This window comes from Falco rusticolus, chromosome 4 (genome assembly GCF_015220075.1).
Source record: "Falco rusticolus isolate bFalRus1 chromosome 4, bFalRus1.pri, whole genome shotgun sequence".
Classification (NCBI taxonomy): Eukaryota; Metazoa; Chordata; class Aves; order Falconiformes; family Falconidae; genus Falco; species Falco rusticolus.
This window is the reverse complement of record NC_051190.1, coordinates 30,762,318-30,788,790: the sequence shown is the minus strand read 5'-3', so window position 1 is coordinate 30,788,790 and position 26,473 is coordinate 30,762,318. Positions and strand designations below refer to the sequence as shown.

General features: G+C 54.1%; 1 protein-coding gene across 4 annotated transcripts in view; it reads left to right on the top strand.

Moving 5' to 3' along the window:
- The first annotated feature begins 13,017 nt into the window (after positions 1-13,017).
- Positions 13,018-26,473, top strand: part of ELFN1 (extracellular leucine rich repeat and fibronectin type III domain containing 1) — a 108,969-nt gene continuing 95,513 nt past the window's right edge. For 2 of the 4 annotated variants that reach the window (XM_037386659.1, XM_037386655.1), the window contains exon 1: positions 13,018-13,602. The gene's annotated coding sequence lies outside the window, so the exon portion shown is untranslated. Of the gene's footprint in view, positions 13,603-16,435; positions 16,891-22,627; positions 22,816-26,473 lie in introns of those variants that run through there. The other 2 variants (XM_037386657.1, XM_037386658.1) reach the window with 2 other exon arrangements.

Below are 26,473 nucleotides of genomic sequence, written 5' to 3'. Positions count from 1 at the left end.
TATGCGTGTGTTTTTATTTGATCATCTTCATTATTCTAATTTTCCCCTTCCCATCTTTTTCCTCTTTATTACATTGCTGGCTGTTGGAGGCCCTTGGAATAGAAATAAAATTTGTAGGTAATATTTCTTAATAAAAAACATCATTTATTATTGTTTCTTTCTACCAGTAAATGCCAAGCTCCTTCTCTCATTTGTTATATACCTAGTTTAACATCTTTTCTGGCAAGGCTGGGGTAGATACCTGAATACCAGGGCACTTGTGCCCCCATCCTGGCTGTACCCAGCTGTAGGTGTGCTAACAGAGGTCAGGTCTCAGCCACTGACAGCACGTCACGGGTGAAGACGTGGCAAGTTCACTAAGTCCACTAAGTGTGGAGGAGATCTTTTCAGGCTCCTGCATTTACCCCATAGCAGGGGGAGGTGAGAAGCCCCCAAGAGCAGCGCTTATCCTGTGCCCCATCTTATCATCAAGTCAAGCTGCTGCTTGTTTAATCTCAGCTCACATCCTTCCCCTTCTGTTTGCTTCAACAGTTCATCTGAAAGTAGAGGTAGAGATGTCTCTGGAAGACACCTGAGCTGTTGTTTACTATATTGCTGTTTCAAGGAATAGCCTTTTCTGTAAAATACACAAAAACAACTAATGACATTAATAAAAACGTATACTTTTACTCCTGTTTAAAGCTGTCACTGGTTTAAAAAAAACCACTGGTGCTGCATCCCAAATGCACAGTAATTATGTGGTGAATCTCTTTATTACAGGGTGTCAATCAAGCGACAATGTAGCTGTGAGTGAAATCGCTTTGTGTCTCCACTGATATTCCCAGCACAGAGCTGCAGGCTCTCGCCTCTCCGCGATGTTCTTGAGGTCTGTGTGCCTGTGACCAGTACATCTGATTAAAAGTGACCGTAGGAAGGAGAATTGGGCACAGCATCTGCACTTGGCTTTTAGGGAAGGAAACGGCTCTGCAAAGTGTCTGTCCGTCTTCCTGTATCAAAGGAAAACACACACAAATACTTGTCCTAGTTATGTGCAATGCCAGGTGATGCTTGCAGGACTGCACTGCAGTCCTCCAGCCTGGATGTCCAGGTGGTTCAGGCAGAAGCTGGTCCTGCCTTTGCTAGTCCTGGCAAGCCCAGCTCCATGCACACAGCCACCCTCCCCTACAGCCCCAGGGTTCAGCCCAAGCAAAGCCATGGCAGTGCTCCCGGGAAGGTCTGTCTGCACTACCAGCTGTGGCGTGCTGCCTGCCCTGTGCAGGCACTGGGGTTTATGGGACCGTCTCTTGCCATTCCTTGTGATGCGACAAATGCATGGTGGCAGGCACTGTCTGCTCTGGCGGGCACACGGGGGACGGTGGCACGGCGCTGGAGGATTGCCAGACCTTGAGTGCAGTGGCCAGTGGCGGTGGTGGTGGCAGGGGTGGCACGGGGAGCTGCCTGCAGGCTCCCAGCACACCCGTGCAAAGCAGGTCAGGGCAGCCCGGGTTAATCCTGCAGCATCAGGGTCCCTGGACCCGAGTGGGGTGGATTGTTTGGGTTTTGGCCTGGAGGGTGCAGGGTTTAGGCTCTTCCGTCAGTCGCTTTGGGAGAAAGCTGCTCAGTTTTATGTCTAAACACACCAGCGAGCTTCCAGTCAGAGATCTGTAACTCCACTGATCCTTCCTTTTCTGGGCTGGAAGCTGGAGAAAAGATGCCAACACCTGAGCCTCTCGGAGTCAATGGGAAGGTGAGAGAGAGATGCAGGCATTTTCTCCACCTGGCAAAGGGCTTTCACTTCATTTTCTCCTGCTGCCACTGCTATCAGCTTCTGGGATCTGGTCTGCAACTTTTGCAAGGAGATAAATCCTTGGGCAGAGACATCACCTGCATCCTCAGGGGCTACAGAGCAGCAGGGACTGTGTGGCTGACACGAGTCTCTCCCCCTCCCACCCTTCCTGGCCGTTGCTTACCAAAGGTTAATCTTTCTTTTGCTTTTCCTCTCCTAGTCTCAGTCCTTCTCCTGCTCCCCGAGCCCTCCACCTTTCATCTTCTTTTCCCTCTAACACCATCCTCCCTGTGTCCATATGCTGATATTGCTGGGATGGGCAGTTTTTTTAATTAGAGGTTACAGAATAACCCCAGGTTTTGCTGTGTGTCCTTTCCACAAGGAGGGCTGGAGAAATGTGTTTCTATGTGTTCTTGCCTGGGGAGCAGGGATGGTACCTGGCAGCCGGGTGAACGCAGGCTGCATTCTCTGAGGGCTCTGTGGGCTCAGCACGGAGCAGCATGGGATGGGTTGGGCTTGAGGCTGGAGAAGCTGCTTTTCCTGGGAGCTTCTGGTCCAAACCCAGCCAAGGTCAGGGTTTGCTCTGTCATCCCACCAAGCTAGATAGACATAGTGGACTTTCTTGTACATAGATCTTTTGGGTAGGACCATAAATCCCACATCCTCGCTGGTCTGCGAGGGTCTGAGGAACCAAGGATGTGGTTTTCTTAGTCCAAATTCCCCCTTTCCCCAACCTGTGAGGGGTGGTGGCTGCTCTGCCACTGCTTCCCAACAGGGCCTGTGTTTCAGCAGCTCTCAGAGCTCATGATAGCAAATCACTTTGGGAACCGTTTGTGATAAAAAGTGCAATACAAACAGATAATATCATCATACTCCACTATTAACAGGCTTAAATCCCAAGGATGAGGAGAAGCTCCTGTGGAGAGCAGAGCTATCTCTCAAACACTTCTGCTGCAATTTAAAAGCACTCCCTAGTCTGGCAAGGCTAATTTCACATCTCTTTTCCTCCAGGGAATATATCTGGGTTTCTCCCTGCTTGAGGCAGAGCCCTCTGTGCTGATTAGATTCAGCTGGGGGTTTTGGCTATCGCTCTTCATGAGTCGTGATGGAGCCGTGATGGAGGTGCCCAGCTGGGCAGCATCCCACATGCTGACCTGCCTGTGTGTCCCCTTGGTGAGGACAAACCCTGGGGTGGTAACTTGTCTCCTTTCATCAGACCTCACTCAGCTCCTGGTACGACATGTCTTTGCAGGCTTGTCCCCCTCCCCGTGGAAAAACAGCTCTGGGCTCCTACTCTCCCACCCAGGATTAATCCTGGGCTGTGGCCAAACGTCACTTTACAAGAAGGGCATGTTGGATGGTTGCAACAACCCCACTGTGGACAAATCAGCTGTGAGCTGGGCAGGACATGCTTGCTGAGCAGTGTCCCTGTGAATGTGCCACCTCTGGGGAGGCTGGCTGCTGTCTGGCCTGTCCTGCCTCCTGCCCCACCTTCCCCTGCCCTCCCTTCCCCACGGGATTTTGCCCAAGCCATCAGGATGCAAACTTGGATCAGCACCACTGTTTGGTCTATGCCTTGCTGACCTGCCTCTCCATCTCCTCTCCCATCCTTTTGTGGGTGTCTTCAGCTACCTGCTGGTGGGGTAATTTAAACCTCCTCTTTGCAATGCAAGGGACGAGGCTGCCTCTAACGCCTGCAGTGGCACAGGGGAGGAGTAGGTCATGGGGGCACAGGGCTGCTCCCCTTGGGGTGGGCACTGAGGACAGCTGGGCAATCATTGCCTGTTTTTATTAATTGCTGCTGCTATGGTCCTTGGCTGGTCCATATGGGACAGTCTCATGGTGAGGTAGAAGAGTCAGAAAAAATAAACTAGAAAAGAGAAAAGGCAAAAATCCTTTTCCTAATTAAGGCAAATGTCCCACTCTTTCAGTTTGCATTGAGGGATGGAAACTGCTTTCTCAAATTATTTCCCTTGGCTGGAAAGGAGGCATTTATATCCAGATGTTGCTGGTGTGGGCAGGATGCTGTGGATGGAGAGTGAGTGCAGGGATGTCCTCAGGAGGAGGAATAGGGGTGGTAAGCACTGGGGAGTTGTGCTACAGCTACAGCCCCATAGTGCCTTCAGGAGAGCATCTTCAGTCCCTGCTGCTTGCTCTCCCACCAGCACCAGCTCAATGCACAACTGGGCCCCACTTCCAACACCACTTCGTTCTGCCTGGTTTTAAGTCGCTGTATTTCCCTTCTTAATTTCTCTTGCAATGGGGGCTTTTCCCCTACTCGGCATCATTTCACTGCTTGTCTCTGGCTCAGACAAGGCAGGAAATGTATTTTCAATGTATTAATTAAAATGTCTTTGCAGCAGAACATCTGCATGGAGAGCAATAGATCACCGAAGTGTGTGTGTGCGTGTGTTGCAGGCTTCCAGATAACGCATTGCTTTGCATAATTTATTCCAGCCAGCACAGCAATAATTTTCATAGCCTGTGATCTTCAAGTATGTGATTATCAATCTGCGACCTGGTTCCACGTGACCCAAATGTTAGATTATTGCCAGATAAACCTATGGGAGATGCAGGACATGTTGGATCTCCATCACCTCTAGGTGAACGGGCTGTATGGGACGAGATCAAATGCTCTGTTTTGTTACACCCCACCGTGCTGAAGCGATGGGTCTTCTCAGGTATCCATCACTGTCAGCTATTTAGGGAGAGGATGGTCTTTGCCAGTGATGCTATTCAATTTCCTGATTGTTCAGCTCGTATCAGTTTAGCTTGAAGATAATAAGATAAGAAACAGAGACTTCCCAGTCAATAAAAGGAAACCTCAGAGGCTTTTTCCATCTTGTGTCTGTCATACTTTGTTGATATTTTAGCTGCAGAGCATTTGACAGCTAGTTAAAAAAAATTAAAATCTTATTTCTTCCTTTGAGAGAATTAAATGAAGAACATTTAATTTATACCACACAGGTTTCCTCAAGTATTCCATGGAACAGGTCCTTTTCTGGCAGCTGGACCAAAACTGGAGGGATTTGGAGCTTACTCCACCTGGGGGAGAAAAAAAGTTACTTTATTACCTCTTCCCTTTCTTTTTTCATTATCAAACCATTTCTGTGTTTTCCACCACTGGTCCTACCCCCCCTGAGGACCACAAACCACTGCTGGCATCTATGGGGCCAACCTGGCCCTGCCAGTGGCAACGCGCATCTCTCAATCGGAGATTTTCATGCAGGATTACACTGGGGTTCATCCATCTCCAGGCGCTGGTGCAGCTGGGAATGGCAACTGAGAGCATTTCTCCTGCAACAAGCACGTGGTTCTCGCCCCTTGGGGTGGGCAGACACAGAGATGGGTGCCCAGCTACATCACTCGCTACATCCCAGCCTGTGTAGTGGGTCAGGACATTAACAGGCTAGTGGTTAAAGTCATTAACCGATACCAGGCGAAGGCTCCCTTAACATTGCCAAGGGCAGGCAGCTCCTCAAAGCAGCACCATAATTATGTATAGTCCAAGTAATTATTTTTGTCACATCTTCCTGGCAGGAGAAGACCATTTGTGGGATGGGTTTAGCTACCTTCCACAACCTGCCTATGTCTTATTTATCCAGAACAATACACTCAGCATGATTTTTCTGTCTCCTTTTCCCTTTTAACGTTGTTTCCAGCCCACACTGCTTTTAATTCAGCGAGGTAAATTGAGACTGGGAGGGGAAGCTGCAGAAATCCTCTGAACTCCCATTCTCTGAGCAAAATATTCCCCCAGGATCTGACGGCATTGCAGAATAGCAGGTCCTTCCCTTCCCAAGGGGTTTGTGAATCTCAGTGGAGACAAATGCTGTTTTGGATGGCTGTAGTTACTGTGCAGCTGGGTCTTGTCATGGGATCTGCTTGCAGCTTTGCAGCCTCCCCGGCGGCTCCTTCCTTACCTGGGTACCTCTGAGTCAGCGGCCCCACGTGCTGTGCTATTTTGAACGTTGTGTCAATAAAAGGGAAATTACCCCAGCGCTGCCTTCGCAGTCCTGGCACTGCGGGTTGGTGCGGGGGGACGAGAGTTGCTCCCCACACTCTTCTTTCAAGGCTGCTCTCAGCCTGCCTGGAGTCAGAGGAAAAAGAGGAAGGACTCAGAGGTCTCTGCTCCCAGGATCCTGGGGAAAAGGAGATGCACCGCATGACTCATTCTGAACCCATTTCCAAATCTCTTCCTGAATATGCTCATGGTCTCCTGGATCTCCGGTCAGCCTTAAAACGAGAGAGGAAGCTGAGATGGTGTCATTAATCCCAGATTTGCTGTGTTGGATAGATGGATTCTCACCTCAATTTCCAGTTTGTCCACTGCTTTAGCGCATCTTAGTTTTTTCTGCTTTTCAGAGCCAAAGAGTTTAAGTGGCCACAGCTGTAACCAAACCAGTCCTGTGTTGTAGCTTTGCCTACACATCTCAGCTGTTCTCTTCTTTCTCCCCATGTCCCTTTGACCCAAAACACAACTGACCCTTAAATAGTCAGGTGGCCACACACAGGAACCAGTAGCCAGTCTCCACGGTGGCAGACTATTGCACTGCCATTTGCCCTTGTTGTGGACATCTTCACAATGCAGCTTGAAGGTCCTGGTGAGGTTTCCCTGTCTGGATTTAGCAGCCCTCATCTGTTGTATCTGCTGTGGAGTTACACAGCCTTGAAAGACATACTCTATTTTGCACGGGGACAGCCTCCAAGACTGTTTAATACATGAGTGCTCACTCAAAGGTGTCCTTTCATTTACTGCTTTCACCATCAGCAATCTATAAAAGTTTAGAGTGCTTTAGGGAATTGCTTGCTTTAATATCTTTGCCTCTGTAACAGAGCGGCTGCTCCTGGTGCAAACAGACATCTCCCGGCCCCCTTGCTGCTGCATCAGAGCATCACCCATCCTCTCTGCCTTGGCTTTCTCCCTCCTCCTTCCTCTTCCTCTGGGTCTACTTGCAAAGTGTTTGCTGTAACTATTGAAATGGATATAGTGGCAGTTTGGGGAGAACATTCTGTTTAAAGCTCTTTAATTTAAAGGATGCTAATTCACTCTGATCCAGCCTCGGGTGAGTTATCCAGTTAAGTGGAAGCCTCCTTTTCTCTGGGTGTCAATGGGAGGATGATTTTCCTTGGCCAATATTTAGAGATTTTGCTGAGCGCATGGCTTGCAGGCCATCCCACCAAGGATGGCAGGGGGAGCAGGGAGCTCGCAGGAGGCTGAGATGCTTTGGGGTACCACCCCCATGAAGCTGGGATGCTGCATTGGATGCTACAGCCCTGGCCGGGGGCTCCCTGGTGCCAGCTCCTTCTCCTGCAGACTCTCCTTTCTCTGTCCTGCTTGGGACCACAGCACAGCAGGAACCTGAGGCAGGGCTCTGTTCAGCAGCCAGGGACTGGTGTGAAGGTGGTTGCTGGGAATAATAATAAGAAACTTGGCTACAGATTTCCATCCTGCAGCCACTGCTGGCCTCCAGCAGGTCGGGTGCTCCAAGGGCTGTAGCTAACCTGTGTGAAAAATTGACTGGAGACCTCCCTGCAAATCAGGTGCTGCCTCTAAGACAAGCTGGATAAATAGCTCTTCGAGCCAGGGTGGGGGGAGGCAACTCCAGTGAGAAGCCACAGGGTAATTCCCTGTGTTTAAAAGACCTCCTCCACCCCCCAGCTACCATCCCAAATCATTCCTGTCCTGTACCCAAATGTGCTCCGTTATCTCTCAGGCTGCTCCACGTGCCCCTGCGCAATTGCTCTGCAATCTCCCCCTGTGCGGTATTGCGGGATATTCAACCGCATTAGCAAGTCGAACTTGTTTTTACTGCCCAATGTCTCTCTGTGCAATATTTCACTGTCTCACTGGCTATTATCCTGGCGGCACAAAGTCCCATTGAAATTCATGGTGCAAGTCGCCCATTTGTTTCCTTTGAGCTTTGCAGGGTTGTTCTATGCAGCTTTATGCATATCATTTTTGCTATGCAAAGTGAGGGTAATGACTTTACCTGCTCTCTTTCATAGCACTGAACAAAGCCTGTCCCCATGCTGTAGACTCATTTTGGAGTATTTGTTCTAGGGTTTGGGAGGGATGAATCAGAGCTCTTAGGGAATGTGCAATCTGATGCTCTGTAAATAAAAAGAAAGTCATGCTGCATCTACATGTCTCCAAGGCAGGCGTGTGCTCCCTGTCAACCTTTCTTGCTGGGGATCAGCTTCAGGGATGGCTTTGGCAAAGCTGAGTAGGTTCATCTCAATGACAGCCCTGGAATAGCGTCACTTGGTTTGGCCAGCGCCACTGACAAGCCTTGAGCTAGCCTTGCCTTTTGAGGGACAGATGAGGCCCCTCATGCGTGACAAGGTGAGACTCCTCAAGCAAAGGGTCACTGGAGATGCCTTCAGGTGGACACCAGGAGCATAGGAGAACTGAAGGCACAGCAACAAAGGGAGGGTTTTGCTGTGATGACCTCAAGACCCAGGCTGACTCACCTGTATCACTACCCTGAAGGAGACTAAACCTTGGGTGCCAGTGGCATGCCTTTAATGTCTTAAATGAGACCCCCAAATCAGTGGCCACTTGTAAATATGGGGGTCACAATGTCTTGGGTTTGTGCAGTGCCAAGAAGGGCAGAGACAAGTCTTTTCTCTCCATCCACTGGTATCTGGAGGTGGCTAAATACACAGAGTGGATTTTGGATGTTGCCCTGGGACACATGGTTTGAAATGCGTGTTTTGTTGGGCCATGACCCAAATTACAACTGGAAGACTTGATGGCAGACTCCACACACTGAGAGTTACTCACCAAAGAGACTTGTGAGTAACACTGAACAAGTGCCCTGGAGAATTTCTCATTCCCTTCGTGGACAATGTGTTTATGAGAGAGAAAAAAAAAAGAGACAAAAATCTTTAAAGAAATTACTCATTATGAATTATTCACTGTGTTTACTCACTTGGAGGTCCTCAGGTGGAAGGCGCTATGTAATCTGCACTACAATAGCGTGTCAGGCTATCCAGAGGGGCCAAAAGAAACCATCAACAGTGGGATGAGTCCCCTGGGGGCTTTGTGAAGGACACCCAGCCTTCACTGCACTGAATCTGAAGTCATAGCTGTAGGATTCCTTATGCTCCACAGGGATGCAAGCATGGTAGGGAGGTAGCGATCAGCATCAAGGAGGAGAAGCAGGACCAAATCAAGCCAATTTTCAAACTTTGATGGTCAATACAAGCAGTACATGGTGTAGGGAAGCGTCTCCACTTTGAGAGGTGGTTGAGCAGTCGAGTGTCTGCATGACAACTCCACCATCCCTGTGGACATCACTTTAGCTGCCAGGACCAGCAAGTGAAGGTAGATATAGAGACCAAGCCAGGCCTGGATGTCTCCACCGGCCCTAAGCAGAGCAATTTGTGATGCACAACCACTCTGCACCTGGGCTGTGGGCGGGCAGAAGTCCCCTGTCCTCAGGGCTGATACCTTTTGCTGAGGTAAAATTGACTTCTTCAAAGTTTCAAAGACAAAAATTAAAAAGAAAATCAGGACAAATGGGAATCTATAAAAACATGTCCAAGCTGCCAATTCTACAGCAGCTATGATTTGCAATGGATGCGGTATTAACACCCTGAAAAATTGGGGTAATGATGTGCAGTAATATGTGTCATCACCAGGCTGAGTATGTTAAACAAAAATGTTCTGAAATGCAGCTTCTGCCTCAGCCTGGTAAGCCTTTCCCAGATGTAAATATTGCAGTTGTTTTCCAAGCATTCTTTAAATACCATAAGGCCTTAGTCCACTTACAGCACTAACAGCCCATAAAATGTCATTTTTTGTTTTCTAATTAGTCTGATGATTTTTAGATAGGATTTGACAACCACAGCAAAGAAGCATCTCAGGCTGCAAAAAACTGTCCCTCGGACAGCGAGTCACCCACAGCCACACTGGTGCATTGCCAGGAACCACATGGCAGCATCCCCTCGTATTGCTGGAAGGTGACTCAGTGGTGGGGCAGATCTACTTGCTCTCCAAGCTGGGGAACACCAGCCTATCTCGTAGGGATGTGAAAAGGGGAAGACTATGCTATTCCTGCCAGGATCATTCTTCCTTTTTGCTGGAGAACGCACCCTGTCACGGCACGTGTTGAGTCCTGGGTGGAGTGAGGCTGGTTGGACTTGTGCCCTCAGTGCACAGCGGGTTGTTGCTGTTACAGGTCTCACTGTGGGGGTTCAGGCACTTGTGGTTTTTAAGACACTTGAAGCCATTGCTTTTGTGGGGAGAAGAATGGTATAACTGAGCAAAGGATCCCAGACCTCCATCCCTTGTCCCATCAGACTCTCCCCCAGACTCTGCACAGAGGCAGCCACGAGGCTGTCATGTTGCCACCTTTCCCTCTGGACTCCCCTATTTTGGGAAGCGCTTTCCTCTCTCGGAGGGCACCAGGTTGTTACAATCACTGTGACACAAAGAGGATCCACAGTCGAGCCCTGCTGCTGTGTGGGCTGTGTGTGGGACCACTCGGTCCCTGCCCTGAGCAAGGCCAGGAGGGATGTCACTCACCCAAGGTCACACCACATTCCAAAGCCTTTGATGTCCTTATCTAACTTAACTCCTTCCTGTTCTGCACAGACAAATGGAGCACTGCCCAGCCAATACTCTGTCCCTTGGCCAGCATTTCCCTTCCAGGTGTTGCTACAAAAGGCAGCAGAAGAGCTCTTGTTCCTGCACCACCTCCACCGTGTTGGGAGAAGCGGCCGATGTTTGATGAACCGCCTCTCCCTCCTGTACCACTCGTTAAAGTGGGTTAGGACTGCTCGAACCTGCTGTGTCAGACGTCTTCGTCTGCTGGTCGAGGGGAAGGACCTGCAAAGGCTCTCCTGACCCGAGACACCTTTCTCACAGCACTCCTCCTGCCGTCTTGCGTAAATAGAGCAGTCATCCCAGCAAGGCTATGTCTTCTTTTACTCCTTCCTGTCTTTAATAATATTACCAATGTCTGGTTTAGATTTTTACTAAATATAGGGCCAGAGGCTGGGCTGCATCACTTCCTCCCAGAAGAACTGGAACAGCTCGCTCAGAAGTACTTCTTTTATTAATTTATCTTAGTTTGCAAAGTTGTTTTATTACACCAGGTCTTCCCCCCTCCCATTGGCCTGGCAGCTGGTAGGAATGATGCTGCTTTAAAGCCTGTCCTTCATCCGTGGGTGAGGCTTGATGCTTTGGAAGGCTGCCTCTCCCAAAGCAGCCCTGGGGAGTTGGGGGCTGTGTGACAACAGGCAGCAAATTTGCAGAGAGCCTTTTGCAAACCATCCCTCTCCTCACTGCTGATCTCCGTGAGTGAAGACCTGCAATGGAGCACAGCATCGGTGGCATCCCTGTCCCATCTGGGCGATTCTTCTTCAGCTGCCAGGGGCCAGCTCCAGCTCCGGGGCTGGCATGAACCGGCAGTGCTTCTGGCTGTCCCGGGGGCTGTATGGCACCAAGGAGGTGCTGCACCCTGGAAAACTGCCTCTGAAAATAGGAGGGACCTGGTGGTGTCCTTTCAGTGTCCTGGGAGATGTGACAGCTCACTGATAGAAGCCCTGGGAGCAAGAGCCTTCCCCAGCAAAGCAGGGTAGGGATAGGACCTCTTACCTCCAGTCTCCCCAGGAAGACATTTGACCCCAGAGCCATCCTCATGGCAGACCCCTGCCTATTTCACGTCACTGCCTCTGCATTTATTAATCCAAAGCAACTTCAACAGGAACTTCTTGACTTCAGGGTATCCTACAGGACAAGGGAGAAATGGGATATCCTTGCTCCAGGGAGGGAGGGGTCTCCTATGCTCCAAGGGCATGAGCCCAGGTGGTGGTGAGAAAGGGGAAGAGGAACATTAAGAACCCCAGAGCAACCAGCTTGCACAGAGATCAAGACCCGCAGCCTCCCCAGCTGTGGTCGGGGGCCAGACCCGGGCTGTGGAGCAGAGGATGTGGGAGCCCTTGCCCCTGCACTGCCCTCTCCATCACAGGGGTGTCCCCTGCATTCCCACCCGCACTTCCCTGGGGCTGTGTGTCTAATGCAGCGGAGCATCACGCCAGGTTCCCAGCTGCCGTTTGGAGAGGGGCCATGGCTCGCCTGTTCCCAGGCTGTCTCCCAGCTCTATTACGCCACGCTTCAGGTTTTTTGGCTGTGGTGGTGGTGTTGGTATTAAACTGAAAGCAGTGAAATTTCTCTCCTGCACCCCACCTTCTCTGTCTCCCCTGCCATCTCCTTGCAGGGCTGTAAAAGGGACTCGCAGACTCGAAGATGGTTTTGGAGACAGCGTGAGACACCTTGGGCCACCCCATGAAACACACTGGCCAGTCCTTTGCCACGGATGACAGTGCCTGGGGAGGTAGGAGAGCATTTCAGCTCCAGGGCCGGCTCAGTGCCAGCCACCCTTTAATCACTCTGAAGTCGTGTGTGGTGTTGCTAAAACAGCATGAAAAAAAATTTTTCAACAGAAATGGGGAGGTGGGATGTCTGTCTCTGGGTCAGGTGAGGAGTGGTCTGGGGCAGGAGGATGGCTGGTGAGGGCTGAGCATGGGGGCTGCAGATCCTGGGGGGCTGCGGCTCCTGGGGGGCTGCAGATGGGGGTCCTGGCCCAGCCCCATCGGGCCTCACCCCAGCCCCCATGCTCCCAGTGCCACCTGGTGCTGCCCAGCTGGGCCCAGTCTGACCCACAGAGGTTCAGGCTTGGGGTGAGGGGTGGGGTGGAGGGCTGTCATGCACACATGGGGACAGAGGTGTTCACATGGGCTGACAGAGACACATGTGCATAAATACAGGCACACGCAGGCTCCTGTGCTCCCCCCGTGGCCTGTCACACCCACACATGCGTGGGTACCCCCCCCCCCCATACAGACACACACCCCAACACACTCACCCCGGCACCCCCCAGGGTGTCACCACACACACAGCACAGTGTCATACGCACACAGATGTCCCTGACAAGCACACTCACACCTTTAGACACCAACATGCCCCCCACTCTCACAAGGTGTCACTGTCACACACACACACACACACACGTGGTGTCAGTGCCACACACACACACAGGGTGTCACGGTGTCACAGTGTCACACACATACAGTGTCACACAGTGTCACACATGCAAGTGTCACAGTGTCTCACACGCACAGTGTCACACACATGCACAGTGTCACACAGTGTCACACATGCAAGTGTCAAACGCGGTGTCTCACACACGCACACCCGTCCCCCCTCTCCCCCGTGCCAGCCCGGCTCTCCCGGCCAAGCCGCTTATCGTTCAGTGCCGTGACAGCGCGGCCGGACCCAGCCGGGTCGCATCAAACCCGGGCGAGCCAGGCTCAACCGAGCCGTGCCGTGCTGTGCCGAGCCTAGCCAAGCTGCACCGAGACGAACCGGGCCGTTCTAGGCCGAGCCGAGCCGAGCCGCACCGCACCGAGACGCTCGGCCCGCACCCCGAGCCGCCCGCACCGCACCGCGCCGCGCCGAACCGAGCCCATCCCAGCCGAGCCGAGCTCATCCCCGCCGAGCCGCGCCGAGCCCATCCCAGCCGTGCCGAGCCGAGCCGTGCCGTGCCGATGGCAGCCCCCCGGGCCTGGCAGCGCTGCCCGGCGCCGCCTGCACGGGCAGGGCTCTCCGCCTGACGCAGTGAGGAGCTGCAGCCCTTCTCTTCTCGGAGGCCGGCTCCAGCGTCGGGATTTGCTCGGCTCCGGCTGCGTTTCCCTGCCCGCCTCCTGCCCCCGGCCCGCCCGCCTGGGAGGGCGCGGGGAGCCGCAGCCGCGGGTGCGCCCGCCGCCCATCACCGCGCCTCGGGGCTGGGCGCGCCGCCGAGCGCCGGGGGCCGCCGCCGGAGCAGGTAGGTGCGCCCGCAGCCCCCGCCGCAGCCCGCCCGGCCCCCGCCCCGGGCTGAGCCCCCCCGCCCCTGCCCCGCACCCGGGGTCCCCCCGCCGCTGCCCGGCGAGCCCCGGAGCCCCGCGCAGGGCCCGTGGCCGCTCCGTGTCGCCAAACTTTTAGCGGCGGCGGCTCAGGTTGGGGCTTCGGTGGGAGAGGACGGCGGGGGCAGCGGGGCGCCGTCCCCTGCGCGGCCGGGGAGTCCTCGGTCTCGGCTGGAGCCGCTCCCGGTCCCCCTTGCCCCCGGGGGGGCAGGTCGGGCCCAGAGCGGCTCTCCCCGGCTTGGGGGCGCGGAGCAGGGGGAGCCCCGCCGGCCGCCCGGCCCGTGTTCCGCCTCTGCCCACGGGGGATCCCCACGCCCTGGGTCTCCCGGGGTCTCCCCGCCGCCCGCGGGCTGCGCCCGGGCCGGAGCCCCCTGCCCCCGGGAGAGCCCCTGCGTGCCACCGGCGCCGCAACTGTTGCCTGCGGGAAGCCCCGGTGCTCCGGGGGAAGAGGCAGCGCCGCGGGCGGCAGCAGCGTCCCCCCGGGGACAGGGGGCTCCGGGCCGCATCCCCTCCCCGCCACACGGAGCGCACCCACCACCCCAAATAACCCCGGCGGCCCCGGCTTTGGAGTGGGGGCTGTGGCCGAGCCGCGCCCGGGCTCTGTTCCCCCCCGCATTCCCACGCCGGCAGCGTGGACCTGCCTCCCCACATGTGCTCCTTCAGCGGCTATTTCTGTCCTCACGAAACGTGCCGCACATAGAGCTTTAATTAAAGAAAATTAGTGGAGGAGGGCGGCCGTAGCTGGAGGCGGGGGTGTCCGTGCTCCGGTGGGGGGGGCATCGCATCCACCCGGGGGCCGGTCCCCGGTCCCCCGGTGCTGGGGGGAGGCGGGGGGGCAGGTGCCTGCCTGTGAGTTTGAGCCGCTTTCGCTTGCTTGTTTGTTTGTTTGTTTGTTTAAAAAAAAGGGGGCACGGGGGGACACGGGAGCGTGTTCCTGCCCGGTGTGTGTGTGTGGAGTTTTAATTATTATGACAGATGTTGCTCTGAAGTTCCCTCTCAGTTCCCAAATTCGGGCTGAGCCCAGAGGACCGGGGTTGGCGGAGCCGGTGTTAAACCGCGGCCGGAGTTGCCAGTTTTCTTGATTGCACCTTAATGAAGTTCGGCCGGGGATGGGGGTCCGCGGGGCGGCGAGAGGAGGGGTGTCCCGTCCGCTCCCCGGCGTCTGGCTGGGATGCTCCCCCCTTTCTTCTTGAGGGGTCCCTGTGCAGGACCGCCCCCCACCTGAGTTCTGCCTGACGTTGCCGGCAGGGCCGTGCCTTTGTGTCCGGGGATGCCAGGGCTGTGAGGGGCAGCCCCCCCCCCCCCTCAGAACCCCTCCACCCAGCCCAGCCCCCGGCGGCCCCCAGCCCCCGTCCCGCTCGGTGTAGAGCGGAGATGCTCCGTGCGCGGCGGGACCCGGCCGGCAGCAGCGCCCCGGTGCTGGGGGACATACTGGCCTGTCGGGGTGTGTCACCTCCCCCGCCCCGCACCCTGCTGTCCTCCTCCAGCTCTTCCCGGCCAGCAACCTCCGCATCCCCGCTCATCCCTGCCTTCCCCGGGCCGGGCAGCCCGGGGGGACCGCGATGCTGCCCATGTCCAGGCAGTGACTTGCAGCCCTGGGAAAGCCCAGCGGAGGGAGGGGAAGGGGGGGAGGGGGGGGGCACGATATCAACAGGCTCCCCCGGGGGCAGAGGCAGCGGGGCCGCCGGCCTCAGCCGGAGGCAGCCGCTTACGCCCTCCCCAGCCGAGGACTCGCCTCCTCCCGGCGGCTCCGTGCGTTTCTGTGCCGGTTTGCACGGTATTAAATATTTAGAAGTTTGCAGCGGTGAATAAAGCGATCGTTAATAGAAATTGATGGCAATGTTGCAAAGGGGGTGGCACCGCCTGTGGAAGCGGCACGGCACGGCACGGCGGGGGGCGGGCGGGGCCCTCCGGGGAGTATTTTTAAGGGGTTTCAGCCCAAATTATCGGTTTGTCGCTCTGAAGGCTCCGGCAGCGCCCAAACCCAGATGCCGCTCTTCTTATTTCCGACCATGTCTTTAAGGGAAAAAGCGGATTTTTCCGCCCTGCCTGGCTGGAAAGCGTTGCCCCGTGCCTGTGCAGAGAGGAGGTACCCCTCCTCAAGTTTAGCACCTAAAATAACACCCCCCTCAGCACCTCCCGCCGTGCTGCCTGGCACCTTGCAGGGCTTACCCCGCCCCAGATCCCCCGGGTTTGCCCCGGCCTGGCGGGGAGTGCAGGCAGCGAGGGGCAATGGGCAGCGGGGGGGTGTCGGTGGGGGCCAGGAGCGTGTCCCCAGCGCCCCCCCGCCCAAAGTGCAGAGGGAGGGCAGGCAGCGCTGGGCAGGGAGGGACCCCCGTCTGGGCAGGGCTGAACTTTGCCCGGGGACCGGGAGGAGCGAGCGGCCCCCGGGATGGGGGCGCCCTCCCCGTGCGGGGGGTACCCGTGCCGGGAGTACCCGTGCAGGGCTGGCCGGGAGCCCTGGCTCCCCGCGCCGGGCTCGGCCGCTCCTCTCCCAGCTTGAGTCAGCGCTTTTGTAAACGGCGCGGATGGGGCAGCGCCCGGCGGGGCGGGATGCGGGGCGGGATGCGGTCCTGCCGCTGTTGCGGAGGCAGCGGGAGGGGGAGGAAGGACGCGTTGATCGGGGGGATGGGAGGCAGAGCAGAGAAGGAAAAAGGGGACGAGGGTTGCCCGGGGGCCGGAGTGGGGATGCGCCCCCTCCCCCCCCCTCCCGCGCCCTCCGCGGCAGCCGCTCTCGGTGGGGCCGGCAGGGAGCGAGCGGCCGTGGGGCAGCGGCGTGGCGTGGGACGGGGCGGGCGAAGGGCAGCGTGGAAAGCCCCGGGGGCGACCCGACGCCCTGGTGACGGGCGCCAAAGACCGCCTGTACTCCCCCGGGGCGGCTCTGTGCCGTGCCCACTCCCCCCACCCCACGCTGGGGAACGCTCCCACGGCCCCGCGCTGCCCACGCGTGTCCCAGCCTGGCCACCGCTCCGAGCTGGGGCAGCGCCGCTCTGTGACAGCAGAAAGTGGCTGGAAAGGGGCGAGGCGTCACACGGTCTGCCTCCGGGAGGCAGGGAAACGCTGAGGGACCGATGGGAAGGCATGAATGAATGAATCTCCATAAAGAGCCCCAAGCAGCAGGGAGAGGGAGAGAGGAGGAGGAGGAGGAGGGAGGAGAAGAGGAGGAAGAGCTGGAGCAGGGCAGGCAGCAGCAGACGTGACGCCGGCAGGTAAGGAGGTGCCGGCGGCCGCACGGCTCCGCGGTGCCCGGGCTGGCAGGTTGGGGGGCACAGCCCGAGCGGGGGGGACAGGAGCTACCGGCACCCCGCGTGGCTTTGGTTTGTTTTTTTAATTTTTAGGGGAGGCGTTTCCTTCCTGCCTCCTTGCAAAATGTAGGATTCCCCAAACTTCCCGGGACTCCCCCCCCGGTACTGCCGCCCCGCGTCCCGCTGGCTCCGGGGGGGGGCTCCGGTCTGAGCCCCCTCCCCGGGCAGGGAGCAGCCGGCCGGCCGGTGCTGGGCGCTGCCGCGGCGGGGACCGTGCCTGGCCCTGGGCTCCCCGGCGGGGACCGGCACCGGCACCGGACCTGCCCCGCATCGGGCGGCCCCGAGCCCGGCCCAGCCCACCCGCTGCCAACGCAGCCGCCTCGGCCTGGCGGCAGGATTTACCCTACCGGGAGCATCCAGCTTCGCCTGCGGCCCCCTTTGCTTTGGGAGGGGGGCGGTGGGCAGCCCCTCTCCCTCCCGCATCTCTGTCCCCCCTTTGCCGCTACATCCCTGCCGCGGTTACATAAGGCAGAGGAGCGTGTAGCCAGCGCTATCGCGGGCCAGAGCATCGGGATGTCACCCAGGGATGCCCAGAGCTGAGCCCAACCTCGGCCGGCTGCTCCCGGTCCTCTGCCACACCTGCCCCGCTGCCTGGAGTGAGCCACCCCGCTACCTTCCCCTGCCCACTGCAGGGACCCTGCCTGCGGGTTAGGGGCAGCTGCGGGGGGACATGCACACACATGCACGCCCCCTTCCCAGCCCTGCAGCCTGCACTTTGGCTCTTGTGCAGAGCTGCCCCGCACTAGCACTGCTTAAATATGTGTAGCCTTGCTGTGCACACATGCATGCATGCACAGCCTTGATGTAGCAGCCTTGCTCTTGCAGATGGGTCCACTCCAAAGCCATGCACGCTAGAAGTGTTTGTGCACCGATGTGCCGCGGTAGCTAGCACACGGGTCACGCTCCTGCACACACGTGTATGCCCTGGGCTAGTGGACTCTGTGGGTGCTCGCCGGTGCTGGCACAGGGGTGGTGTGTGCTCTCCCTGCCTGCAAGCACGGGCAGGGAATTTTGCGGGACAGGGCCGGCTGCCGGCCCGGGCGAGCGCTGGGAGAGCTGCAGGCCTGGCAGGGCAGCTCTGGCTGGCTGTAGTGGGCAGCTCTGCGGCTGCCCGCAGCCTTCCTCTCCCTGACCGAGGTGCTCTGAGCAGGGATCAATAATGCCTTTCTGATTGGCTTCAATTCCCCATTCAAAGTAGTCACTGCATTAGGACTTGATTTTTCTCCCCTTTGACTCCTGGCCAGATTAGATTGTGAATTTGGCTGATTTTAAGCAACTGGGGGAGGGAAGAGTCATACAGCGAGCAAGCGAGAACTGAAATATCCTACAGGATCCCCTGGAGGGGAAAGAAATCAGGTCTAGATAAGAGCTTGTTCTCCCTGTCTGGCTAATGCTTTCCTGTTTGATGATCAGAAAACACAAGATCTAACCTCTCACCAGGACGGCTTAACTATGAAAGGTCAGGCTTTTGGCTTGTTCGAGGTGCAAGGTTTACTGTTATGAGCTATGTATTATTTATTTCAGTTCTCCCATCATATGCTAAATATAGGATTGCACAATGGATGCAAACAGAAGGATGTGGCCGGTGCTTTGGAGGTTTCTGAGTCGGGCTCTGAATGTAGCGCTGAGGATGGAGAAGCTGTGACATGGGCAGGATGCGTGGTCCCTGCCCTGGAGAGCTCAGTGTTGTCCCACTGGTTTGAACAGTCTCAACACCATCCTTGGGCATTTTTTTTCTGATGCGTATTTTCCCCCATGCGCGCGTGCTGGGGACAAGCAAGCGGGTTACATCAGTGAAGCCCTGTGTCCCAGAGGGATATGGGAGACAGCAGCCAGGCGCATCCCAGCCGTGCTGGTCCGGGTGGAGTTTCCCTGCAGGCTGCTCCAGGGCTGGGATTTCACACCAAGAAAAGCCACAGCAGCACAGCAACACCCGCAGCATTGGCACTCAGCTGCAAATTGTTGTTAACTCCAGGTGTAGCAAAAGCCTAGGTTTACATGTTTTCTCAGCAAAGGGCACTGGGAAGCTGGGTGGAGCAGAGGGATTTAAGGAGCTGCTGCAGGACAGTGAGTAGTCTTAGGAGGGGAGGATGTGAGGCTGGGGGCTTGCTCTACGTGCCTTTGTGAGCTGTTTGTGATGGGGCTGTGGGGAGGCAGCTGGTGGAGTCATCAGTAAGGCTTTGAGGTGGAGGGCAGGAAAGCTGCTGCAGGGTTGTAAGGGAGTATGAGCTGGGGGCACAGCCTTGGGTGGTGTTTTGCATGACCCGGTATGGTTGCTGGATTTTTTGTGTGTTGTGGACTCAGGGCCTGGGGAGAGTCTGAGTGAGCCTGGCAGGACAGCACTGGGGCTGAGTGGGTGTGGTGAGATGGTGGTGTGATGGTCACCAGCAAACTGGGCCCAGAGGAGGCTGGTGGGGAGGAGAGGACCTGGGTGGGCTTAGCGGGACAGCTACAGTGCCATGCATGGCTTCAAGCTGTGGGTGAGGCAGGAGACGGAGCTATGAAAGCAGTAGGGTTGTGGGGACCTTGGGGTAGAGGGACTGGAGTTGAGATCCTGTGCTATGGTCCAGTGTCTGCTGCACCCCCGTGAGAGCACTGGTTTGGTGCGGAGAAAAAGGAGGAAGAGCATGAAACGGTACGTGAGCTGTATTTTGGCTGCTGGAGTGTTGAATGTTGTGTACAACCCCTAGCACAAGAGTCATCTGGGTCCCTGAGATGTCCCCATAAAAGAAGCAAATAATAATTAATATCTAAGAGGCTGTGAGAGTTAGCTCCAGGTGAGGGATACCTGGAGCCTCCATGTACCACAAGGAGCTGGGGCAGGAGGGTCTGGAGGAGGTGGCCCTGAGGGTGCAGTGTGCGCATCAGCCCAGGTAAGGGAGTTGGAGGGGCATGGCAGGAGGTTGAGGTGGTGGAGATGGGAGTTGGTGTGGTTATGACAGCTGTGTGCATTAAAAAAACCCCAAAACTTCAACAGAAAGAAAATCCCCTGTCAGTCAGGGGAAGCTTACAATCTGTCACTTGGGTCCAGGTTCTGTACTGCCTGGCATGGTCCCCCATGCAATGTAAGGTTCAAGGTATAGTTCAAGATGACCCAGTGGCTGGAGAACCACTGACCACGAGGAAAATGCCCTGAAAATGGACTTGTGGCCAGCTGCCTTGGGGAGCAGAGCATCCCGTGTCCCCTGCCCCAGGAGCCTGAGCGCGTTCTCCCTTCTGGGGACCAGTGGGGGAGAAGCAGGTGTCCCAGGATGGGGTTCAGATCTGTGACCCCCGCTCCTGCTGGATCGGGTCCTGCCCAACTTGGGGACCAAGGTGTTTTGTTCAAACACGTGTTGTATGCAGTCAGGGCTCTCAGTGGGAAAAGCCAAATAAACACAACCCCACCGTCTTCCCCCCAGCCCTCTCCCCTTTGTGGTTAGGGGGAACTGAAGAAGAAAACTCCCGGGTTTAGGGTTTTTTCCCTCCACCATTTCAGCATTTCTTTAGGAGCTGGACAAGGGCATTCCCTGTAGCTCGCTCATATTTTTAAATCAGCAGGAATAAGTCTATGGAAATGTATGTGTTTTACTGTATCAGCTGTCAGCTTTTAGCTTTATTGCAGTAAGTGCGGAGTTTTTTGTGGGCCAAACTCATTCATTGGATTTAATGGAGTTAAACTGCAGGCAGATTTGGCAACTTGTTTGTGTATATATTTGTAAAATGGACAGGCAGAGATAATAAAGTTTTATACTTTATACGGCATATTTTAGGGAAAAGTTTTCCAGTAGGTTTTATAAACAGCATGTATATTTTGCTACAGTATATGCTCATACCTCAGCACAAAGCACTTCAACACTGCTGCTTTTTTCACTTTCCTAGAGCTATATATGTGTGTGAACTTGGATTTGTCCATGTTGTTTTCTCATGCTGCTTTCCTTACAAGCGTCTTTAGTGGTTTTAAACATTTCCTTTCTTCCCTTTTGGTGTATTTGTGTCTTTTCCTAAAAATGCAGGTGTGGTAAGAACTGTAAGCCTCACTGCAAAGGGCTCAGGAGGAGGGAAGAATAATGTATGTAAAGCCTCTTGCTAAATACCCAAAGCACTGTCCCAGCTGCAAATGCAGTATCTCAGGACCTTTCACAGGTACAAACATTTGCTGTGAAACCTTAGAGGGGCTGACTTATTTTTTTTTCTTTCTTCTCTTTTCCTTTTGCTTGAGATGCTGTTTTCCTCTATTTCCAGAGTGTGATGATGCTGGTTTTTTGACCTGTTCTGGGCCAGGCTTAGATCCTGCTTGTGCAGTGCCTTTCCCAGTGTAACGCGGAGCAAACCAACACTTGGAGCTGTAGAAAAAAAATGTATTTCTAGAGGATGGATTTGTTTTCTAATGAGTTATTTGATATTTTTCCAGGCTGTAAACAAATTAGACCCAGACCTGTGGCTACTGGGCATGGGGGGGGGGGAGTGGTTGATGAGCTGAGCTAATTACACAGGTTTGACTTATCCAATGTTCATCACCGCCTCATATGGAGCACTTGGGGGTGTGGAATGGAGGGGAGAGGATATAGATATATAGGGTAAATGCAAAACAATGGTGAGTGATGAGGACTTAAATAAATCTGGAGAATCTGGTGACATTAAAATAAATTGTGGGTAGTAAGGTATGAGAGATATGTGATGTCACAGGAACCCTATAATGTATTTATAACCCAGCTCAGGAGTTGTTTGGGTTTCTAAATAATGCCTTAATTCAATTACCCATTCTTAATTAGTGTTTGCTCAAATTGGAGCAACATCATTAATTTACTTTTATTGCCTTCTACTTTTATTTTGCTGGTGTGGTGGTTTTCATTTTTTGACTCTTTCCCCGCTCTGAGACTCATAGCACTCAGCTGTGATGCTCACACCACAAACTACAGCTTCTTTGGTAATAACAGTTTTCCATATTATGAATATTTTTATGGTCACAGACTGCATAGCACTGACCTGACCCTGTAATTGGAGAAAGAAAGAGAAACAGAGCCCAGATGTGAAGTGGCTCCTTTCAAATGCTGAGCAGCATCCTTCCTCGGTAGAGCAGGGTGATGAGCAGGATTAGGCCCCTTGGGTTCCCCCAGCAGGGGGATTTTTGCCTGCATTTGTTTTTTTCCCTCCTGGAAACTGACAGTAGTTGCAGAGACAGGTGCTCCCTGTCCCCCCGTGGTGGCTGTGAGCACACAGGGCTGCTCCTCTGCTGCTGGCACCTGAAGCTGCCCAGGGATGGGGTGGCACAGGGTGCTGAGTGTCACCCAGTGGGGCTCATGTCCAGCTGCTTCTGCATGGGAAGAGCTGAGGGGCAGCGCTGTGCCCTTTATCGCTTTGTCCTGGGGGCAGACATGCTCTTGAGAGTGGTGTTCGGGTGTTTGCTCTTCAGCTCCTCCTGGAAAGGAAAGCTGGGTCAGGGGCACGTGCGAGGTGGAGGCTGGCAGCTGGGGCTCTTGTCCTCTGCACAAGCCAGGTTTGGGGTTAATGCTGACTTATAATAAATGTATTAGCTGGTTTATTTAAGATATAGGATGATAACCGATCAGGGAGACTAACGCAAGCCAAGGCTGCTCCCTCCAAGCCGTGCCTTGCAGAAGCAGATAAACGCCTGTCCCCAGTTTGCAGTGAGCAGGCTGGGCTTTCCTACCCTTTGCCCTGTCTCTTCCTTTTGGTTCCCTTTTCTGGCTTTGCTTCTCTTCCCCACCCTCTGCCCACGCTCTCCTCTCGCTCGGAGGCGAGAGATGCAGCCTCGAAAGCCCCATTCATCACTGCCCGCTAGCCAGGCACTAGCAGCCGCCGCCGCTCCATTGATTGACTGTGGCGGTGAGTGAATTTAAAATCATTACGCTCCCGAGACAGCTTTTAAATATGACGAGATGAAAATCAAATCTGTAAGATCTGTGTCTCCAGCCAGGGAATCCCACGTGGCTGCGGGTGCTGTTGGGGTCTAGGGGAGCCCCCGCTGCTCCAGACCTGGTGGGTGTCCGTACGTGAGCCTGGATCGCGCTGTGCCACGGAGAGGGGAGTGGGCAGGCAGCTGTGGGCAGAGAATTAAGTAGAAATATTTCACTGTAGAAAAGACTACTGTGTAAAGCCATCCATCTGCTGTTTATCTAATGCTTTGCATGAATTAATGAGCTGATTGATTAGGAAAACCTTGCAGCAGCCGGCTGAGGTAGATGATTCTTGTCCTCATGTTACGGGTGGGGGGAACCTGGAGGTGCAGAGGTTAAAATTAAGGTTTCCAAGCTGTTTGGTGGGTTTGTTGTGGTTTTTTTTTTTTCTTTTAGCGAATGCTGTTGTTAAGGCATTTGTCCATTGTTTCACTGATTGATCGATCTGATTTTGGATGCTTTTTGGCCTCAAGAGCAGTTGTGAGAGCTTGGTACGGCTGTAACTCAGCCTTGGAGAGTCTCAGCTTGGGATCTGATCTTCCAGTGTGTTTGTGGCAAAACAGCACAGTCTGCTGTGGCTCGCGGTGTGAGTTTGTAACCAACAGTCTCTTCCCTTTCCACTGGATAAGATGAACTCTTGCCATTTCTTACAACGTTGGCACATTGCTCTTGCCCCGCAGCCTTTGCCAGGCAAGGCTTTCCGTGAGCATCCACAGAGTCACTCTCCTGGTCACCCGCAGCTTGCGGAAAGCCTGGTTGCTGATGGCTGGGCGCATGGAGCAGCGCTCTCTCCGCTACGATGAGTGCAGCTTTTCAAGAACGATGCATTGAGCAAATGTCACTCCACAGCCCCAAAATCTATCAAAGGAAATGACAGCAGCTGTAAGCGTTAATCATCTGGTATCATCAAAATAAAGTTGTTGCAATAGAGCATTGTCAAGGGATAAATGTCTTGACTTCAGCTCAGTGCTAGACCCGTTATTGCTGGTGGTTCACCAAGGTATTCTAGCCAGAGATGGTAATTGCATGGCCCAAGTGCTTATCTTGTGACATTATTAACTCTTCCCTCTCCAGGCTGGGTGGCTGGTCAGTCTGATCACAAGAAAAAATCCTGGGACAGCTGAGGAATTGAAGCAGTTTCTTTTCATCACTGTGCTGAGAAGTTTGTGCCCAGCCCTGCTTGAATAGAAGTAGTAGTGTGTGGAACAGCACTGAAGAGGCATTTCCCACCCACCCTTCTGAGCTCTCAGTGCAAAAAGAGTCAAGTTGTTAAAGCAGTGCAAAAGAAGGCAATGATTAATTTTTTTTTTTAAAAAAAGGTTTTGAACATCTGAAAAATACCTGCTTCTGCTTTACTCCTGCCCCAGGAAGTGGCTTGGAAATAAACCCTGTAACCCTCATGCTGGTTCTGCCCCTGCTCAGGGTGCAGCAGGTACAAATGCTGTGAGTAGATGTAGTGAGTGTGGCAGACAGGGCATCCATCAGGGCCTGCAGGACCAAGGATGTGACTGCTGGTGTCACTGAACCGATTAACTCCTGGGGATGGAGGGAGGCACTGCAGTAATGTCACTTCCAGCTGCCTTCTCCTGGGAAGGCAATGCTGAGCAGTGAATTGCAAGGTCTGGCGTGTGGCCCAAGGGGATGGAGAGCTGCTGGAAGCGGCTTTCTGTTTAAAATCCAGGAGTTCAAACCTACCTCTGGTGTTTTAAGGCACCATTGATCTTCTGTGCTGGCTGGGTTTGAGCCCCTGTCCCTAGAAGCTGCAAGGACCTGGCCCATGTCAGGAAGAGACTGCTTTGCAAAGTGTGCAGCAGAGCTGGATGCTGAGGTGGCAGTGGGGCTGAGCTGTGCGTCACCCAGCTCTGCTAGGCAGGCAGGACTGTAACTGCAGGGTGCAAACGGGCTGGGTGGGTGCATGGTGGGGATGGGCACCTGGCTGAGCCCACCCCGTGTTGCTCACTTGGTCTGGCTCCTACTTGTCTAGGGAAATGCCGAAGTGTAGGCACAGGAGTAATGCAGCTGCTTCTGGAGAACATCCACCGCAGAGGAGTAAATGGAAAACTTCAATAAATCAACATATTTCAACAGCTGTCCCAGTTCACAAAGGTGCAGAGATTGGGCTGTGGAGTTTGTGTCACTGCTTTACCTTTAAAGAGAGGAGGGGAAATAAATCTGTGGGATGCAATTCTTAAAGCTCCCCAAGAAATCATAGAATCATTTAGGCTGGGAAAGACCCTTAAGATCAAGTCCAACCGTAATGCTTACAAGCAAAGCAAACACCACTACCCCATCAAAGTTCAGAGAAGTTTGCCGTGTTTGCTCCGTGGGTCAGTTTTTTAATCTTGAGCTTCCCATACTTCACTTTCACAGAGAAGTCCTCTTCTCTATGAAAATCCTTTCCAGTTGTGACCTCGGTTCTAATTCCACGTTGGCTTAAAGTAAAAGCCTGAAACTTTCTGCATGGCTTTCCCTACCCTCTTTCAATGAAGAATTACTAGTTCCTGCTCTGATTTTTTTTTTTTTTTTTTTGTCCTTTCCAGTCCCTATCTTACTAACAAAACAGCCATAAACCATGATCATGTTATATAGTATAGCCTTTAGGATAATGCACTCCCTTTAGCACTGGAAGTCTTACTTGTGATGGTGAACGGAGTAATATACTGCATTTTAATTAGACTGGGTTGGGAAATAAGTGTTTCACTCATTGATCTTGCTCTTCTCCCCATTTATTTTGAAGTGCTGGTGTCTTTATTTTCAGCAGGCAAAATCGGAAGTGTTGTTGTAAATCCTGACTATCTTCTGTGATTTAGATTATAAGCAGCTCCTCAGAGCCAGGGCTTGTGGGGTTCCTTGGAGCTGCTGAGTAACAGGTGACCTGCTCTTCTGCAAACAGTGTGTAAAGGGCTGGCAATGGGGACCAGATGGGAAACAGCCTTCAAAGCTGATGAGGTTTTTTGTGACCATCGGAGAGCCTTTTACAGCTGTAAGGGGAGCTGTGCCTGGAGAGCCAGCAGCAGCATTTGGTGGGTAAAACTCGGAGGTGAAGTGACATGCCCAGGGTTACCTGGGGTGTTGGTGCTGGAGCCTGTGCTGGGACCAAGTGCTGTGACACCTGCTTCTGCTTCCACCATGAGACTTATTTCCCTTCTTTGTCCTTAGTTTTGCAGCGCAAGGAAATTTTTGCTTAATTTTAAATGTTCTCCTAAATCTTGGTGACGGCAGATTGACGTAAGCGTGTGCTGGATCAGGGCCTGTTCTCTTATGCATATGGATGCATACGCAGCTGTAAGCGTTTTCCATCTTTAGGCTTCTGCAGTCCAAGGGACAGACCTTCCCTCCCTGCCTGCGGATGTGTCCTCTCTTCCCTTGCACCACGGGTAGTAGTGTTGGGTCTGCTGGCCTCCAGGGTGAGAACATGGGGGTGAATTTGGGTGGAATTGCTGGTTGCTTTGATCATTCATTGTCCGTTGAGTTTGCTAATGAAGCTGCTGCCTGTGTGCAGCCTCTTGGGATGCTCTAGAGCTGGGCATGGCAGTTGGGTGAAAGCCTGAGTGTTGCAGTAGCATCTCCCCTGGACCACATGAGCT